Here is a 15,370-nt window from a genome sequence, read left to right on the forward strand (position 1 = left end):
TGTAAGTTATGTTACCTAAAAGAGTGCATCCAAAGTTATCTTGATGTGGGAGACTGGCAATTATTTTTCCCCATGTAGAGAGACCAGTACCATATTTGTATCCATGAGTTACAATTGTTTCTTTCTTTCCTGGAAATTTATCAGGTACTGGCAGTAGTTCATGGACCACTAGTTTGAGTAGTGCTGACCTAACTAATAATTATATGACCAACTAGGCCTCAAATACCTTCCACACTACATATTCATGTGCAATTGCCATCAGTAGATGGCACAATTTAATCCATTTAAAAAACAAACAGATTTACCCAATTTGCACCTTATGGACTCAGACATTGATCTGAATCCAACTTGTGTATGTATGTTTGTTTTTTTTAAATAATAATCCATACATTTTCAAATTTATGATGCATTCCATTAAAGGAGCCATGCACGTATCTGAAAACTCAAACTCTAGTCAATGCTAAAATGCTCTCAAACATACTTTAGTCAATGGGCAAACAGTCAAAAAGCCATTGCAAGTATGGATGTGGGGGTGAGTTTGTACAGACTCAGAAAGAAACAACTTGCAGTGGAAAGATGAAAATCTCAACAAGTTTGTCCCTTACTAAGAACTTATGTTTGGTATGTGCATACCAGCAGCAAAATAGAGGCTTTTATCAGCCTCCCACTAAACTCTTTTTGGAGTGTCATGTTTCTTATTTGTATCCATACATTTATATAAACAAAAATTCAAGTGGGGGCTTGGTGAAGGGCTGTGGCTCTCTGTCTCATGGTTGCCAATGTGTTCCCTCTGCCCTGAGAAATTGCCCACATCTTGCTGTACACAGTGGGGCTAGCACACACTACAGCTACTCAATACCTAGGTTGTCTTTCCTCCCCTACCCACAGAGCCCATTCTAGTGGGGTTTTTTTCCTCTTTCTTCTTCTCTATGACTTGGTGTGAACAAAATCTGGAGACCACACAAGAGAAGGGAATCAAGGAAAGGAAGGACAAGCTCTCTTTATCCTCCCCTCTCCCTCTGATTTGCTTTCAAAGTGTTATGGTTTGCTTTGAGGCTTCAAGAGTTGTCAGCTTAATATTGCAATGAATATTTAAATGATCTATTGCTCCAAGGAAAGATCAGACCATTCAGCTGAAATTTTCTCTATGAGAAATTGTGCATGATATTGAAGTATAGTAAAGAAGCTTTAAAATGAGCTACTTCATTCATGCACATATATAATTGTTTTTCATTTATTAAGATGGATGCTGATGTGATCTTGTGCACAATTTACATTCCCCTCCACAAAAAAAACCCTGTACAGTGTGTCCATCTTCATAGGCATAGTTTGATCCGAGCAAATGTTCTTACAAATGGGTTCAAGAAATGGATAGGTATGGCAACAAGAACAAATGACAGAACATAGATGTCTCATCTTCTTGCTGTGTGTGTGTGTGTGTGTGTGTGTGTGTGTGTGTGTCATCAGAAAATAGGCAGGGGTGGAACAGCAGCCATGGTCAATCCACTGAAGACTAATGAAAAAGAATGGGAGGAATCCACCCAGACCTATATTTGGACAAGATTCATTAGCGGACGTAACTGGATCCTGTCCATGGCATGCACTGGCAACAGAGGATAAATCTGAAACAGTAATTCTCAAATACTGATTTTCCAGATGTTTTGGTCTTCAGCACCAATAATTCCTGACAATTTGCTGGGGCTTCTGGGAGCTGTAGTCCAAAACATTTGGAGGACCAAAGTTTGGGAATCACTGATCTAAAACATAGGCCAGAACTGGGCAACTGCAGCAGGTTCAGGAGGCACATTTCTGCTGAAAGATCCTCCAGGGCCATATGGACCACCAAAAATATTGCTCCATGACAGAAACATACTGTACTTCTGGACTGAACTGTGTTTTTTTAAGGAAATATATACATTAAACAGTATTTGAGGGAGGGGGAAGAAACCTATTTAAAAGACTAATTACTGCTCCTGTATACTTCCAGAATAGGCAAGTCATCCTGTTTTAGTCTACAGAAAGGGTACTCTAGGGAATCTGGAAGGATCAGGCACCATCAAAACAGGAAAGAAGCAGTGGCTTTCCCTTAAGACATTTCAATGCTGCAAAAATGTAATATCCACATGCTATGTCATATAGAGAAGATTTATACCTTATAAAACAAATACTTTCTTACATTGTTTCATAGCCTGCTTTTTAATTTCATTTTTATTCACATATGGGAAACCAAAGAAAGCTAACTCATTACTCACCTTTACTTTGCTGCATGGTAATATGGAAAAAGTAGTCCTTTGTGCTCTAATTGACCCATTTAGGCAAAATGTATTCACGGCAACGCTGTCATCACAATGAAAAGCCTAACCTCAACTGTATTAGAATCAGTGACTTGTACATGGCAGCACATGTCAAACAATTATATTGAAAAAGAAAAAACTGAATCTAAATATTATTTTCTATTAGGCACATTTATTTTTCAGATTAATTTTTTTTTGATATTTTAGATGTCAGACTATTCAAGATGCCAGACTATTCCAGTTGGAATAGTGATACATTAACACGATACTGAAAGACAGAAGATCATTAATAACACTTTTGCAATTATTTCCCTGTTATCCATCTTTCTTTTGGATTATGGAAAGAATGATTTCCTACTCATTTTAAAATATTACCACTTTCATAGTCATTTTTCACATTTTTTTTAAAAAAAGAATGGGTGAAATCCCATCCCTCACATAGTTATTTTTGCATTCCAGAAAAATAAGGCACCACTTACTCCAAAAAGGGGTATTTTCAGGGGGGGGGGGGGATAACGATAAAATCCTCTCCAGTTTGCATCTGGCATCATTATTAGAATGGAGAGCACAATATACTTTTATTGGATATTTAGAAATAAAGATTAGATGCTATACATGCATGTGCACAAATGTAAACAGAACACAGATGAATAGCCTTGGGAAGCTTTCTGTTTTCAAGCAATACACCCCACTGATATAAAAGAATCCCTCAGTGACCTCTGTCGAATTTAAGGCACAGATGACATGTTTACCAGTGGAAACTTTCCTTCAGTACTATGGGGGTGGGAACTATACAGAGATTTCTGGGTAAACAAGAGATGACAGCCTTGCTGTAGGAGAGTGCATTTTGACATTGCCCATTTCCAAAGCAGCTATGCTGTTTGGCAGTGCGGTGGTTTCCAGCTGTTCACTCCTTTTATGTGTTTGTATTATTAGAGAATCGCCAACAAAGAGCTTTTAGATTCATAATATCCCTGCTTTCAGATTTAGAGAACAGCACTTAGACTTTTTCCCTTGCACTCCTCCCCCATCTCAACCTCTATGTTCACATCAAATATCCAGATACATATTAAACATACACATACAAATCTGTCTAGTGTGCGACTTTCTATTTATTAGTGAGGAAGCAAAAGTCATCTAAATCCCCTTTCTGAATATCTTAACATTCAGTTCTATTTCTACACTGCCTTTAGATCTAAACATTCACCATACAGATATATGAAGCTACACATATGTGAAGTGAGTCAGAACATTTCTTTGCCTAGGCCAGTACTGTATTCACTAATTGGAACAGTTCTCTAGCATCACTGTTTGTAGATCTACTAGTCAAATCACAAGTAGAACTGTAGTCTGATGATCTTCAGTCCCAATAAAAGTACTATAAATGGCTACATGGGGGTCCTCTGTAATCATGCTCCAAGTATTAATGATCATATCTAGGGGGGAGATCCCTCACCAGGGAAAACTGGTCCCAATTTTTACCATGTCACCTGTCTGTGCTGGCCAAAATAGAGGGAGATTTGTTTGCAAAGATGATCTTCATTTCTCCCTTCAAAGCAGAATCTTCAATAAAACAGCTGAGAACCTCTCTAGACATTATTTCAACAACTGATGTAGACAAATCAGAAGTACCTGCACAAAGAAATGAAACTGCCAGATTTGCTGGTTCATGCATTGTCTGAAGACTCTCCTGTGCTTCAGTCACAAAAGATATAACCTCTTTATCTAGTGAGGTTAGCATGGACCCATAACATACTGAAGGTTATGGCTTTTCATTGGACATATCTGACTAGTGCCCTAGTGTGTTTGTGACCAAAACTGCATATGAACTGCAGAAATAATCCAGTTTTAATCTGGCTCAATGCTATAGAATTCTGAGAATTATAGTTTTGTGAGACATTTAGCCTTCTCTGTCAGATAGCTCTGCTGCCACAACAAAATGCAAATCCCAAGATATGACAGCACTGAGCAATGATAGTTAAAGTGGAGTCAAACTGGATTATTTGTGCAGTATGAATGCAACCTTCATTCAATCTCCCTCCCTTCCTTTTTTTTCTTCTTCTTTTGCAGTTCATTATTCAGTGTGTTGAAATAGTTTCACAATGCCTTTTTATCATTTCTTGGTTTAATCATGACTGATAACTATTTTCCCTGAGTTAGAGGGGGCAATGTCTAATGAAGTGAAAGCTTTAGAGCCAACATATATCTTTCCTAGTTCATTGCCTTCTGTGGCATAGATAGTCCTGTGGACCAAAGACAAATTGTCACCAACATCAAGGTCAACATCATCAGTCCTAATCCTGAGGCTGAAGATTTCAGTGCTATAGGCTTTGTGAAGCCCTGACAAATTGTGCAGGTATAGATGTTTCCCAAGTAGTAGAGCGTAGAATCTGGTTATCTGACTGATCTACATTCTTCACACATAAGGAATAGTGTTTGAACAAGGGGAAAGAGCCCAATCATAAAAGGCAGAAACAACCACTGAAGAACAATTTTACAGAAGAGCTTTACAGAAAAGAAAAACATTGGCGGGTTACAGACCGCCCGTTTGGGGTGGCGTGCACCCTTTCCCCACTGTATCGGGGCCTCAGCTGCCAGACAGGCAGCCTCCGAGGCCCCGATCCACCGCTTTCCAGGCTGCGGAGAAGCTGCAAAAGGCCGCTTCCCCGTGGCCTGGAAAGGGGTGTCCTTGGGGCTTCAAGCCCCAAGGACACCCGGCGATGGCGGGGAGGGGGAGAAAGGGGCCGCTTGGCCCCTTTCTCCTCTGCGTCGCTGGCGCAGCCATCTGAAGGCTGCGCCCAGCGACGCAAACCCAGAAGGAGCTCCGAAATAGAGCTCCTTCTGGGGTTGCGGAAAGGGTGCCCTAGGTGCCCTGGCACGGCCCCAATACGTCACAACCGCGCCGCCTTGTTTGGAGGTGGTGCGGTCATGACGTAGTGATGGCGGCAGCCGTGTGGAACGGCCGCCACCATTTTCTAAGCACAGAGCGCGTACTAGGGTTAGGGGGTGCGGAAGCACCGCCCCTTCCTAACCCTAGTACGCGCTCCACGCGTACTTTCTGGTGGTCTGTAACCCTCCTAAGAAAGACAAGACTTAGAAGAATCATTGTCAGATATGTGCTGTAGTACGCAGAAATTCAAGTGAAGAAGTTCTGCTGAAAAGAAGGATCCTTATGTGAGTTACAGAGACCTCTAAAGAAGTGGAAGCAATATCATATTGTTTTCTTTCTGTTTGTCTAACACTGATTCAAGGAACTACAGTCATCCCTCCATTTTTGCGGACTTCAGATCCACCCCTCACTTACTTGCAAGAGGCAAATGGAGGGACTTAAAATGGGGTGCATGCCCACTTCACGCACTGTGGGTTACTGTGGAGCCCAACAGGGCTTGAATATCGGCAAATTTCCTTTTTCAAGGGGGGTCTGGAAGGGAACGGAGGGGCAACTGTATATTTTTTGCAGAAGAGAGGAGATAGACTGACACATGATGCTTGCTAAAAGTAACCACAAATTGATGGAAATAATTGCCTTCTGCTTCATTCTAGGTATTTTGCAATTTTGAATATTACGGTACTTCCCCTTATGATGGAATCTACTATTCTAACTCATATTTCACTTCTGAGGAATAATATCCTACAATCTGTTCACATTTTCTTGCACTCTTTGTGCCAACACTGTTTTGCTTTATCAATGAGTCATACATGCTTTGATTGCATTCTGTGATAGCTATCTTGGACATAGCCTTTTTAATTTCCAAACTGCTGTTCCAAGCTATGAAAATCAAGTTGCTGGAAATCTAAAAAAGCACCATCAAAGCTGACATTAGTATTTACAAAGTGTTGCCATGGTGCAAGGATATAGATTAGAGACTATAAAGCAGAAGCAAATTCCTTTTATGCCACAATGCTGCTTTTGCATTTCAGTGTTGATCACAATATTGCTTCTACAAATGAGAATTTGCATTGATGGTGTTTCCTACTGATCTCACATTTCTGATGGCACTATGATATCAAATGGATTGCATATAATGACACAGAGGTTTATATATATATGAAAATTCATTTCCAGATATACCCGAACTGAGGAAAGGTGCACATGCATTTAAATTGTGTTTTTTGCAAGATAATTAAAATAAATTGATCCACATCAAAGAGAACAACATCCAAATATTACAGCAATAGAAAAGAAAAGCCTAGCAAGAGATTTTAATGTGAGAATGCAGAAAAATGAGAGAAGGGCTAATTTGGAGAAATTCCAGAGATGTTCAAATCAAAGCAGTGCTGAAGTAGATCAAATCTGAACATGCATCCTAACAGACATTATCACATATGGTTTTAAAGTTGAAAAAAGTTCAAAGTTGAAAAAAGTACCTTTGACAATACTTATCACATGATTTTGCCTCCAAAATCTGGCTGCTGTGTCTGTGAAGCATGGTTAAGGCATCCTTCTTCATTCAAGGGGAAGTCCTGTGAATAGGTTCCCATCCGCATGTGTATTCCATGTGATAATGTCTCCAGATGCAGACTCCCATCCACTCCCACAAGTCTCAAGCAGGCTGGTTATTTATTTATTTAAATTTTGTTTTACTTTCTCCCTCCCTCTCCATGCCAAATCACAGTGCCATGATGGTAAAAAACAATTTAAAAAAGAAATGAACATTAAAAGAAAAAAAAGCCAAAAGGCATGCTATTCAGGGAAATAGGGTTAAGGAACAGTAGGAGAAACAGAGTCCATGCCATAGACAGCCTTGGTAGCATTAATGGAGGGACAGTGTAATAAGATAAGTTCCAAAACAGTATGCATCCAGTTTCTATAACTCTGGAGAGTGAAAGACTCCCGGATGTTCATTCCCTTGTGCAACACTGCCATGATTCAACACAAAAAATGCATACCAAAATCAATGTGCAACTCCACACACACACAAATGTACCCTAGGATATTGGCCATCATTACTTTGTTTCTTTAAAACCCCAAAACAGCAAAGATGAAAGATTCCCTGCACCTTCTGAAAGTTGGCAGTCTTCTCCTAGTTTTGCTCATTTTTTTAAAAAAAATAGTTATCAGTACAGTAACTTTCTTTAAAACAACACCACCATTTTAAAAGGCATAGTACAGCCGTTTAGTGATGACACATTATACTTAATACTGAATATAGGCCCGGTACAGACCGCCCAAAAAGGGTGGTCTGCTGGCGCCTAGTTTTGCTCTGCGGGGAATCCGCAGCCTCCAGATTGTGGGACTTCCACACAGAGCAAAAAGAACCTGCAAAAGCAGGTTCTTCTTGTGGCGCGATTATGATGCCGCAGTATGCCAATGGTGCACTCGTGATGTCATAATAGTGCCGCGACATGCGGACGCTAGGCGTCCTGCATGTAACAATGGCGGCGCCAATCTGTACAGGGCACCACCATTGTTACTCCCTCATCACATGCTAGGGTTGAGGCAGGTGTGGGCAAAGCACCCTCGGCCAATCCCTAGCATGTGACAAGGGTGCCTAATAGTCCCATCTGTACCAGGCAATGAAGATTTTAAAAAAAATTTCCAATCAATATCTACTTTTGGGTTCTAATGGAACTGGGCAGCCTCCTGATCACTTCAAGACAGTTGTAACTATTGAAAAAGCTTAATCAGTGTCTGAACTACATCTTGTATTGGCATTGTTCTACCAATAATAATGTAGAGTATTATCTCTTTTTAAAATCCTCTTGAAAATAATCTTTTGTCAAATAATCATTCTGTACTTGTTAATAAATTAGAAAATCTGACCAACCCTTTCAATAGTGATTTCATAAATATTTAATTCTTTAGAGGGCAAAAACAGTATTCTAAAACAGTTTCCAGATATGTAATAACATTATATATGTGCTACCTTTTGAGACAGGCTTGCTATTCTTCCTTGCCTTATGTGCTACAAAATGTTGTTATAGTAATACTGTTTAAGGTCATGTTTGCTTAACATTTTTCTCATATTAGCCAGGAAGTTGACACTGAAAGCTTATGTATTTTTTAATACAAAGGCTATAAAATGTTTTATGCAGAGATAATGGTAGTATGGAATATGAGTTGATGATGCCAATTTACATACTAAATGCCACTGCAGTTCCCAGAAGTAACCGATTATACAATTTCCAAGATTTTTAATAACTCTTTTAAGAAAACAAGGAGAATTTTTAAAGAAAAGGCAGTAGTATTTTACAGATAGAAACAGCACTTGGGAACATGTGCCCTGTATCTCAAATCAGGGTTGAAAGTTGTTTCAAATCCAGCCTTCTACACATAGCCTGTAGAACAGTTGAGTATGCAAGAAGAATGTGAAAAAGAGAAGTTGGAAATGTTAGAAATGCAACAACACTCAGAATTTAAAAAGTTAAAGATGTCTCAGAGACAGCAGCAGTGACCGGGTTAATGAATATTTCAATCAGCTAAAATCTCCTGATGTCCTATCTATCCATCTAACCTCTTTTAGGGCTTGTTTACACTGGCCAGAATATTCCAGGCTGGTCCGGGGCCATTCAAATCATGCCAGTGGTAGCAATGTCAGGTGCCACAGTGGGATGGGTGTTTAAACAGCTGCCTGGCTTACCTCAGCAAAATGTGAGGTTTTTGTTTTGTTTTTTACATAGGTTTAGCCAGGGATAGGACAGATTTGCAGTGGATCTCACCTGAAAAACATTTGAACTCAAATTGGTGCTTTGACCCTGTCTCATGTAGACATGTCATGCTGAGGGTGGAGCAGTCAGAACAGAACTGGTATCACTGGCCTGTGTTGACATGCTGATACACTGATATTCTTAGGAATCTCTCCACCTCTTCTTTCCATCTCCTTTTTGCTCTTTCACTGCCCCAAAGGTCCTCTGTCTGATTTAGTTTAGTTTAGCCTAGCACCCTAAAGATGTTTCCTTTCTCCAATTGAGTTACTATAATAAAGGTTTAGTTTATTTGCTATAGCCATTGATGTCAATGTTCCTTAATGCATACACTCTTTACCAGGAAAAGAAAGTTGGGTTATTTTTTTTCTTTTCTTTTCCTTTCTTATCTTTAACTACAACTTTCAAAATCCTTGAGTCAGCATGAGCACTTGTAAAATCCCTGACTTACAGAATATCAAATTCACTGGTACAAAGAAATCTGTTTTCACAAATCATTGCCAGGACACCAGCCAATCATTTGCTTTGTCTTCTAGTACCCCAGAGTGCTCTTATTTCCTGTAAATGTTAAGAAAAGGACAACATGGAAGATTTTACTTGCAAAGTAAAGCACTACTGCAAATGAACAAAATCAAGGAAAGGCAAAAACAGTAAAATGATATAAAAGGGGCACATCTCTTCATAAATAAATTATTATATGGAAAGCCTTTCAAAAGAATACATAGGGGCAAAACATATGGTCAAAAAGAGCTGCCTTCCCGGTGAACTGGGAGCATGGTGTTCAGACAGCAGCATGCCCCCAGTCTGCCACGAAGCCACATGGCCAACCCCATGTGCAGCAGATCCATGGTGTTTCAGCGGCACCGCTTTCTGCCACTCCATTTTGTGCTGGAAAAATGCTGGTGTGGTGTGCAGTTGCCACAGCCCCAACCCAGAGAACAAAGAGGCAGTGACAAGCCGTTCCTTACCAGCCGTCTGTTTTGCCCCATAGCTGGTTAGGAAAGCAAAAGGCAGCATTAGCTTATTCTCAGTCAGACCATTTGTCTTTCTGGCATACTGACAACTCTGACTGTGGTAGCAATGGCTTTTCAGGTTTCAGGCATGATTCTTTTCCAGCTCTATCAGCAGATGTTTGATGGTTTCTCATCCAAGTATTAATCAGGACCAGGTCTGCTTAGCTTCTGACATTAGATGAAATCAGATACATTCAGAGTGCTGTGGTAATAGCAAAAAGAAGAGACTATTTTGGAGAACAGCCATCCCTTCCTGTCTCTCCTCCAAACCCACAACAGGCAGAAAGAATGTGGATCTTGCACTTCATGCAAAAAATGTGGGACAGGAGGTAGCAGTTCCAGGGTTGTAGTGTAGCTTTACTCAGGGTGGTGAGGGAAAATTCACAGCAAAATTTAGGTTATTAAGCAGGAAGTTCAAATCTAGGATCTCCAAAGCAGAATTTGCTGCCATACTGGGTAAACATGCTGCCACACACAGGGCTTCCACCACCTGAAAGTTAAATGACTTTCTATCCACATAACAAAGCATTTGTCCTCTTTCATTATTGGACACAAAGCTCTTCTAGTAGGGGAAGCATGGCCTGAGTTTTTTTTAAAAAAACTTTTTATTTGACCTGAACTCTAGAAATGCCCCAGCAGATGGTTCTGCCCAAGGATAGCTTTAACTAAGGGTATATAAAGTGCGGGACAAAGAATACGTCAAACAAAATGTAACAGAGCAAATATACTGAATTAATTATTTGATTAATTTTGTATTCCATGTTGGGAGGGTTTAACCTAAAATGAAATCATTAAAATGAAATGTTTCACTTCGGACTATGACTGTTTGATTATTGGATGATTAGAAGATAGTCTAGCTATTTTACTGCACTAATGTTAGTATTTTATTAACTTTATTTTTATACTGTATTGTACTACTTTATTTATGTAATCCCACCTCAATCTGCAGGGAGAGGCGGGAAATATAAATAAAAATTATTACTATTATTATTATTATTAAAAAGTGACCAATATGTCATTTAAATACATAGACCTGGAGGAGGATAGAGGTTAAAGAATATATATATATATATATATATATATATATATAGAGAGAGAGAGAGAGAGAGAGAGAGCGCGCGCATGGGGAAAAGTTCTGAGAGTTGGGCTATGGATCTCGAGATCAGGTTCAATTCCCAGCCATGGAAACCCACTAGGTGACTTTGGACAGGTCACACACTCTCAACCCCATAATACCTCATGATAGGTTCATCGTAAGTCAGAAACAACTTGAAAGCACACAGCAACTACAACAAGAACAACTCTATATATCTGTTCCAAGCCATGAAATAATGAAATCTGATTTTTGAGTCAGAGCAAACACCATTCATTAAGCTGAGGAAATATTTGTTTCCCCTGGTTTTAAAAACCAAGCAGTAAGAGAGCTTGCAAATGACTTTCTAAGAAACTGTTCAAAGATCAAAGATTAAAACTGGTATTCTCAATAGAACAGACGATGGCAGCCAATTAACAGCATGTAGTCAATCCACTTGTGCAAAGAGAAGATAAGGGCAGTTTTAAAAAATTATCAACTAACACTTTCCATATGGGAATAATAAAAGGATTCAATAAATATACCAGCTAAAAGTTAGTGCTAGAACAAGTTAGCCAATAAATTAATAAACATGTCTGAACAATTACAAAACAGTGTCACACTGCAATTAGACTGAAGATCACTGTGACCAAATTTACACTTGGAAATATCCAGATTCAGCTATGCTAACAAGGTGACATTGGCCAGTCACTGTGTCTCATTCCAAATTACATCACAGAGATGAAAAGCTAAAATGGATATGGTTATACAGTAGGCCCTTGGTATTCACTGGGGTTGGGCTTCAGGTACTCCTGTATATACCAAAATCCATGGATGCTAAAGTCCCATTAAATACAGAGGCATAGTAAAATGGTTCCCTTATATAAAATGGCAAAATCAAGGTTTCCTTTTTGGAATATGTGTTTGTGCATTCAATCTGTGAATGAATGAATCCATGGATATCGATGGACAACAGTATTAGGGAACTAATTTTCGCTGTCGGTTCTTATATAGGCAAACAAATCCCTTGCATTGTGAGAGCAGCAACAACTTCCACCATAATCTTTATTATCAATAGCAGTAGCATCGTCTTTATTTTTATTCCATTTCCACCCAGAATCAGGAATCAACCTGAATTGCAAATTAAGTCAGGTATAATGTTGATAAAAAGTTCAAAAAATTATTTAACTGCAGTTAAACTAGCAACAGGATGAAAAACAACGGCCTGTTACAGACTGCCAAAATAAAGCTGCTTTGGGTCTCTCTGGAGGTATGCTGTTTAAATGATGCATGCATCCTAAGAATCCGGAAGCTGCACCAAAGCTGCATCCAGTGCTTAGGAATGGAGTGTGGCTTTGGTGCGACCTCCGGACTCTTCGGACCCATGTATCATTTAAATAGCATATCCCCAAAGAGACCCGAAGCAGCTTTATTTTGGCAGTCTGTAACAGGCCAAAGTAAGCAATGTTTTAAAAGTTCACAATGTATCCAAAGAGTAACAATTACAATACAGCATCATGTTGAAGTAATTTCTTTAAAACGAACCAGGTGTCAAAGGTTCCCTCTTCAGCGGTGTCACCCAGTGTGGTCTGAACCCAGTGTGGTTCCCTAGGGATGGCGCTATTTTGACTGTTAGTAGAAGGACAGCAAGGAAGACATTATACTAGCTTCCCAAGGAAGAATGTTCTAGAGCCTATTAACAGCCAGTGGGAAGGTGATATCTTTTGTTTCTACCAGCTATATCCCATGATGATGGAGGGTTTGAGGGAAGGGTTTCTGTCCCCTCCTCTCCTCTAAATGAGCTAAACAACTTTGCCCATGGAACTCAGTTTGCAGAAATGGAAGTGAGCTGAAGACAAAAGAGGACAGTAGAAAGATGAGACATTTTTAAAACCATTGAAATGTGGCCAAGTATTAATCAGGATTGTCACTGCCAAATCAGGACAGTTGAAGTGTATGATATACATCTCAAACAAATATGTTTTTTTTTTACCATTGCTTTACAGACTAGTTATTAGTATTCTCATCTATTGCATTATATTGAATCTGTATTTATCACTGTTCAAATATTTCTTCTGGAATGGACAATGTATCAATCTGAGAAAATAAATATATTAATTTTAAATGACCACTCCTAACACAAAAAGTTACAGCACAGGGCACAAAATGAAGCCTCATGGCATCCCAGTACTGAAGATCACAGTGCAGAACAGTGGCAATGGTTGTACAGTACCATCTTAAATGCCTCTATTTATCTCCGGTCAGAGATTACCAAGGCAATCATTAGTTTCTCACACACAAACACACACACACACACACACTTGGATGTGACAGGCACTGTGAACCTATTGTCCTCTCACAAGAAAGGCTCATCAGGTATTTCTGTAAATGAGATGGGCTGAGTAATGACTTTGTTAGAAAATAATTTCAGTGTTCTCTTGCATTTTGAAAAACAAGTACATTCAATTTATCACTTCATTTTAAATCCTGTTTTGTTTCCTCATCTAATCTTTTCCTGACTATACCGATTTTTCATTAAATGTATTAGTGACAAACAAAGGGGACTGAAAACAAGACAGAAATCATCACTTCAATTTATAAGCAGTAGGAAGCCACTTAGAATCCATCATCAGTTCAAAGCCTCTTGGCATCAAAAGATTCAGAGCATTATTACATAAATAGGCTATTCTTTTCATGCAGTGCAAGAACCCTACCTTTACAAAAAAAAAAAGGGAAAAAACCAAATAATTTCATCTTCAGCTTAAAAACTAATGAAGTATTTGAAGTGTAGCTTTCAAAATCAGAGCTCCTGTGAAAACATGTTTCTTTAGAAGTACATATTGTGCATTATGCTTCTTCTAAATAAGGCAATGTTAATCTAAACTTTATTATCATTATACAAACATATGTGTTCCAGAATATTTATGTGGGCATTCCCCTCCCCATATTTTGTCCTGGGAAACCCTAGATATATATAGATAACACAATCATTATCATAGGCCTTTTGTATTGCAAAAACAGCCATATACATGGAGTGATAATGCATGTGCATCACAGTAGAGAAAGATAATCAGGTTCTGTAGTGACTAATATCACTGCATTAGACTCTTATAGTGCTACTATTCCACTTTAACTGTTTTGGCTGCTTCCTGTTGTATTCTGAGGCTTGTAGTTCAGTGAGGCCTAAGATTTCCTGACTGAGAATTCTAAATGCCCCTCCCTGAACTGCAAAACCCAGAATGCAACAGGAGGCAGCCAGAGCACAGTAAAAATGAAATAGCAGCACTGTAAGAATCTAGTGCAGTAATCTCCTTAGAAGGGTATTTCTGCATTCTTCCTGTGGCTGACTAGATTGAGTCCTTGTTTGCAAACTGTCAGTGACCACAGATCACCACAACCCTACAAAAGAGAGAAACCCTAAATGATCCACTCATAGAGATATTGTTCAGCATAGATTTCTTCCTGGTCCATGTCTACATCCAAATTTCCCATTATCATGCTTGAGATTGCTACCCCAACCCCAACTAACAGTTAAGAAAATCACTTACAGATGCAGAAAGATGAACAGAGTGCAGTCTCTCATTACACTGCTGATATCATGTTCCTGCACAGAAATGTTTGTATTGTATAGAAATAGTTGTCTGGTTTTAGAGACTATTTCTTATTTATAGACTGCTTCGTAAATAATGCTTTTGCCTGTCCTCCTGCAACCAGTCAGAAACATTGTTATCATACATATCCACGAGCAAACACCTTGGCCTTGTTTTACCAAGACTACATTCCACTCACAGGTGAGATTAGATACTACTAGATTTTTTAATATATATATAAACAACAAACTCCCAGTGCCATGGAAACAAGATGTTGAGAGTCAAGATCAGAGAGTATTTAGTGCAGGAGAATGAACATCATTACAAGTCCCAGCAGAATGTTCAACAAAAGGAGTAGCCCAGTGTAAAAACACATCATGCAGACTTCCAATCTCTGCCAAGAAATATTTTATTTTATTTAGCTAATCTAGGCATTCCACCAGATGTATTCTTCTACTTTTCTTGTTACAATTCAAGTGCAAAGTTCAGGGCTACTGCATCTTGCTAACAGATGTAGCTGGTGTTGTCCAAGGGCTGTACTGCATAGCAATTAAGTGGCAGATCTACATGACATTGGGAACATCTGTACTGATGTTATCTATCCTGCTTCTAAGATGCATAAGGCAAAGTTAGACTGGTCAAAGCATTTCCAAGAACCTCTCCAGCAAAGAGTTAAGGAACATCCTCCTGCTCACAAAATTGCAAGTCCACCCCCCATTGCCTCAGTAAACAAGTGAAAATAAAGTGAAAAACTGG

At 39.1% G+C, this 15,370-nt stretch overlaps 1 protein-coding gene across 9 annotated transcripts in view; it reads right to left on the bottom strand.

The window, feature by feature from the left end:
• The window catches only part of NAV3 (neuron navigator 3), a 445,847-nt gene that overhangs the window by 113,663 nt on the left and 316,814 nt on the right, over positions 1-15,370 (bottom strand). The gene's annotated exons all lie outside the window — the stretch shown is intronic.

This window comes from Sceloporus occidentalis, unplaced genomic scaffold (assembly GCF_023333645.1).
Source record: "Sceloporus occidentalis isolate IW3139 unplaced genomic scaffold, rSceOcc1.0.p SCAF_5, whole genome shotgun sequence".
NCBI lineage: Eukaryota > Metazoa > Chordata > Lepidosauria > Squamata > Phrynosomatidae > Sceloporus > Sceloporus occidentalis.